Here is a 6,000-nt window from a genome sequence, read left to right as displayed (position 1 = left end):
CCAGGTCATTTAATTTGCTCCCTGGATTCGACGCCCATCTGACACACTGTTGGCTCGCGACTTGGAATGGGTTAAACCAGGCTGGGCAAAACCCCTTCCAATCCACCCTAGCTCTTCTTGAGCAGTGACTGCCCTTTTCCAGGCCTGAGGGGCTGGCCAACAGCAGCAAGCCCAGCAGCACTAGTTTTAAAAATATACAAGCTTTTCACTCCCAAATCTGGCAAAATCTTCTCTGCTTTGCTCTCTCTGAGTCTGATCCTGTGTCTTAATTTCCTTTTCTAGGGCAGCCCTTATGAATCTAAGAGGGTAGTAAGTTCAAAGGAGCGCAATCCATCCTATTCCTGTTTGAAATGAACCTACATGTCACATCAACTGTGGAAAAACCCTCCTTTATATACTTGTGATCTGTGACTAACTAAAGCTGTGCTAAAAGAAAAGGAGGATTTGTGGCACCTTAGAGACTAACCAATTTATTTGAGCATGAGCTTTCGTGAGGTACAGCTCACTTCTTCAGTCGCACACACTGCTTTCCATGGGGCTCTGGACAAGGTGAACTACCTCTTCTCCCCCCCCACCCCGAATGTTATCCCTAAATTCCCCCTCAATTCCAAGGCGTGGGGCAGCCCTGCCAAATTATTTTGGATTCATTTTAAAATATTGCAAGTGTCTCCCTTTTGCAGTGGCCTTGAAACGTCAGTGCTAAAGAACAGACTTGTGATACCCCTTTGAGCAGATGCAATGAACCTGCCTGAGCACTGGATAGCAGTAGTTTCCCACTGGGTTATGGTCAGACCATGATTATAAACGCGAAGGTTGAACTCTTGCCACTAGAGGTCCCCAGAGGCCCAGCAGAAAGTTTCAGCATTGTGAGGCCCATGGAATTTACAGATAATTTAACTGGAATACTTCCTTGCTAGACTGTATTTTCAAACCGGACAACCTACCCTAAATTCTCAATTACTGAGGGACAATCGTCACTCTTTGATATATTTTGCTTTCCACCACCAAATCTCTGTACAACTTCTCATGGGTGATGTATCCGAATACTTGGATGCTAATAGCTAAACTGTATTCTTAAATGTATTCACCTACATTTGGGTTATTGCTGATTATGTACTCTATGTATCATATGACTTTTAAAAAATAACTTTGTATTTGTGGACAATCTAAGCACTCTACCCAGATGTACAGACACTCTCTGCTCAACCCGTGTATTATCTCATTTTAACATTCACTTTAATAAAATGTTTAAATCTGTATTATTGTTGTTTGCATTGTGGTAGCACCTAAAGGCTCCACGCCCGGATCAGGGCCCTGTTGTTCAAGGTACTGTGCACACAAGTTGAAAATGGCCCAACTTGATGATCACTTTAGATAAGCTATTACCACCAGGACAGTGGGGTGGGAGGAGGTATTGGTTCATGATCCCTGTGTGTATATAAAGTCTGCTGCAGTTTCCACGGCATGCATCCGATGAAGTGAGCTGTAGCTCACAAAAGCTTATGCTCAAATAAATTGGTTAGTCTCTAAGGTGCCACAAGTACTCCTTTTCTTTTTGTGCACACAAAAGACAGTCTCTGCCCTGAAGGGTTTACATCTACGTTAAGACAAGAGGCAACAAGTGTAGCTATCCAGACACACAGGGGAGCACAAGGTAACTTTGCTGCTGTTGCGAACAGCGTGATGAGCAGTCGTTGCCTCTCGGGGTGAAATCAGAAGGGGATTTTTCCCTCTTTGGGCTCTGAGTTCCATGAGACTCACGGGACAAGGCCGAATCTCAGCCCACAGGAGGTTGGGATCCACCTGCGGAGGATCTGGGAATCTGAGGCTCCTCATCACCTTGACATTCAGGAAATAGCAACAGCGGGGCGGGATTGGGGCTCTGAAAATCTCATTGCTTGTGTGTCAGTTTTGCAAAAAAATAACCCCACCCAAGCCCCCGAGATGGTCCTGACCCGTGTCCCGTTTGATCAGGAGTTTAGAGACATTTGGATGAATGGTTTCAGAGTAGCAGCCGTGTTAATCTGTATTCACAAAAAGAAAAGGAGGACTTGTGGCACCTTAGAGACTAACCCATTTATTTGAGCATGATTATTTGGATGAATGGATGCAGCTCTCAGGCCGTCTCTAGCTACAAAGTGCAGTGTGGGCTCCAACCCCAGCAGACGTGTCTGCATCACTGCTGCTGGGTGGCTTCATTCCTGATCAAGTCTCAATAAGGCCTGAAAAGCCAGGGGAGCTGATAAAAATGCATGAGGGCTACAGCCCTCCCCGCAGGCCCTACGTCAAACCCAGGCTGTCAGAGGGTAGGACCACGTGCCCTCGGGCACATGCTATCGCATGGTTGCCCATTTTCCCCTGAAGCAGCTGGTGCTGCCCACTGCTGGAAACAGGACAGCGGGCGAGGCGGCCACTGGTCTGACCCCTCGTGCAATGTCCAACACGTGGCGCGGCTGCAGTGGGAAGCCGTCTCTCCGGAGATCGAGTTTTGCCAGTTCATCTCCCTGCTGTCAGCCCTTGGGATGAAAACTAAACAACCCTGAGAACTTGCTGTGGGGTCAGTGGGCTTCTGGACAAGTGGAAAGACCCAGATGGGAGCAGGGGGTTCTGTGCTTCGCATTCTGCACTTAATAACGCTACTCCCGTCTCATGGGGATGATGCCAGGGGAGGATCAGGGACAGACATGGGCTCAGCAGAATTCATTTTCTTTTCTCAGTCTAGATCTCTGCCATTCCCCACCCCCTCCCGGCACTGGGCACTCACAGGCCTGCAGCTCTCACCACGGAGTTCTTGTGGGGCTGTCTTGTCTCGGCAGGGGTCCGGTGGGACGCAGTGGACGGGGACGCTGCCAGCCGGAAGCGACGTGCATTGAGCAGAGCGGTGTGTACAACGGAGGAGAAAGCACTAAGACAGGCCTAAGGAGCGTGGGCAGCACTGTGTGAAGTTGCCAACCATCCAGGAGTCTCCAGGGATTAAAGATTAAGCTTTAATTAAAGACTGGCATGTGACGAAACCGCCCGGGTTACATCCTCCCAGAGCTGGCAACCCTGGAGCAGGGGAACTGCGGGGTGGGTCTGGAATGGCAGGGACCTAGCAGGGATGGGGTGCGATAGCAGAGCTTGGGCGGGGCGGGGGGGGGGGGGACAACATAGGCCTGGGAGAGCACGGAAGTTGCAAGTCAGCAACATGAGCCACCCAGCCAGGAGCCTGGGGTCAGAGGGGATTTCCCCTCATCCCTTGTTTTGCCAATTGCTGATTAGCTGATAAACTGGGGCCCCTCCAGGCAGATCCTGTGACCTCAGCAATGTGGTCTGACGGGCTCTGCAGTTGGAGCTGAGATGCGGGGCTGGGACCAGGTTATCCATCCCGATGTAGCTCATGAAAGCTCATGCTCAAATAAATTGGTTAGTCTCTAAGGTGCCACAAGTACTCCTTTTCTTTTTGCATCCCTCAATGCTTATCAGCCTTATGCACTGCCTCTCCTCCCATGCCTGGTCCAGGATCCCCCTGGGTCCAACGTGATGTCTCCATGGGATCATGGCAGAACACCAAGCACAGGATAGCTGGATCCTTCCCTGCTGCTCCTCAGCATGTGAGTTTTCTAGAACCCTGGGGCCCGCTGGCCCTGGCCAAAGCCCCAAGCAAAGTGCGTAGCGCTGCTCGCGAGGCCATGCTGCTATTAGCAGGAGTCCAAATTCGGCTGTATCTGTTCACGGAAAAGTTCTAACTGTGAACGGTTCTACAGCTTGACAGAAAGCAGGGAACATCCCGGGCGAACGGCTTCCAGCAGGGTTTGCTTTGCCTTTCGTTGGTCTTTGAAATCTGTCAAAATTCGGAAAATTTCAACACTGTGAATCCTGAAAGTTTCCCCAATTTGATCCTGAGGATTATTCCCTGGAAGGTTCATCACAGAAGCCCTTTGCTGGATTTCCCATCGTCCTCCCACTTCAAATGGCGCAGTCATCCAGACAGGAAGCAGCAGCCCACACCACGTGGCTCAGGTGACCAAATCGCACAACACTAACGGCGAAGAGCCAAAGCGATTGCATTATAACCCTTAGCTGACTCCTCTTCATTCAGGCTCTGTGCTGAATACTTAGGAGTAATAAATCCGCTGACAGGGATTCTGGATTGAGTCGCTAGCCCGGTGTTTCCCAAAGTGGGACATGCCCCACAGGGGCGCAAAGTAGTTGAGGGCACAGACAGACATCAGAATTGTTCTGCAGAGACTCCGCTTCTTTTTTTAGGAAGGCTCTATCTGCTTGGGTTGCCAAGGACCCTTCAAACTACGAGACAGGTGTAACCAATGGCTGCCTGAGTTTGAAGAGAGCCTATAAAAGTAGCTCGGAGAAGCGAACTGCCCCCATCATTTCAGTGGGGGCTAACTCAGGTACCAGTGCTGATACTTGTAACGTCAACATTGTAGGAAAGGAGGTGGAGGCTCCAGAGTCTGAAGAGCTGCATCATTTGTCCCCAGAATGTGGGGTGCAGACTGGGGGCAGGGAAGCTGTTTACATTCAGAGGGGTTGGCCTTTAAAGATGGGCAGGGCTCCATTCTCCTGAAAAGGGCACTCCGCTTTCACAAGGCTGGGCGGTGAGGCGCTAACCGAAAAATGGGCTAAAATTGTAACAATTGCTAGTAGGGAGTCCAAGCATCTCCAGTCCTGAGCAAGCTCTCCCTGCCAGCACCCGGCCCGGAAGATAAAAGCATCTGCTCTGTACCTGGGCAGGCTGGGGGAGCCTTTGTATTCTTGGCTTGCAATCGTGGGCCTCCAGGATCAGGTCCATCTTGTGCAGTGAGGAAGAGTCCTGCCAGCGGGGGCCATGACGTGGAGGAGAAGGGGGGATTCCCTCTGGGAACCGGTTCTCAGCCCTGGACACTGGCTAGAGCTGGGGGCTAGTGCAGAACGGTCCACGGGAACTGTGCTTCCAATGCTCGAACCAACTGGCCGCGCCAGCCAGTCTCCGGGCCCCGGTTGTGGGCGTGTCTCAGCAGGGCTTTCGTGGGCGGCCGGCCGGCTCCTGGGGCCAGGCCGTGTGGAGCAGCTGTTGTCAACTATTCCCCTCTCACCAATTTCAGATTCACCATCACAGATACTGTGCCCAAAAGCTGACTGTCAGAAGGGCGCTCACCCAATCGCAGCACAGACACAGGGCACGTGGCTTGTGCCCGAGCAGAACAGCTGACGTTGGGAATGTGAGCCCTGGGGAGGAGCGGCAGAGGGCACTCGGCGAACACTCTGGGGGTGTAAGGAAATCGTCACTGTTGACTGGCGATGCTCACATGCCAAGAGGCGTGAGACTCCCAGATAAATGGCTGGGTACTGATGAGACACCCTGCTCTTCCGCTAGCCCCATGCCCGGGGTGCACATGGCCTCATCCGCCGGGCTACGTCATGGGGCAGGCGAGGCCATGGCATTCGCATTCCATGCCAGGCTCAGGCCCACAACGCGACATGCCTCAGCATGGCTGGTGTGATGTACAGCTTCTTCCTCTTCTTAACTCCTTCCTCACACGCTCACACCAGGGCATTGAGAAAGCTTCCTGCTCCACGGGAACCCAGCTACCACCAGAGGGTGGGCATCGTTCCTCCAAAGCCAACGCAGCAAAAGTCCCCCTCCCACCACCCTCTGCAAAAAGCACTCGCGTGTCAGATGTCCTTCCTCCAGCCCCCAGGCTAACCCCAGCAGCTCTCTGGCCATACCCTGATCCACCCCCAATCCTTGGGGCTAAACTCTGGGGCGTACGGGCCTGTGATTCAGTGATTCTGCCTTAATCCACCCCTGCACCCCCATACTCACGAAGGGAACCCAGGCCATGCCTGCAGCCTGTGGGACTGTGTCTTGGACAGCAGTGACCCAGGCCAGGACGTAGGGGTCAGAGCCGGCCTCAGCTAAACCGGGCTCCCTGTTTCGCCATGCTGTGGCAAAAAGGGTGAATGTGACCCTAGGACAGGTAAACAGGAGGAGTGAGTAGGAGCAGGGGGTGGTTTTCCCTG

Source organism: Lepidochelys kempii, chromosome 13, assembly GCF_965140285.1.
Source record: "Lepidochelys kempii isolate rLepKem1 chromosome 13, rLepKem1.hap1, whole genome shotgun sequence".
Classification (NCBI taxonomy): Eukaryota; Metazoa; Chordata; order Testudines; family Cheloniidae; genus Lepidochelys; species Lepidochelys kempii.
This window is presented reverse-complemented; position numbering follows the sequence as displayed.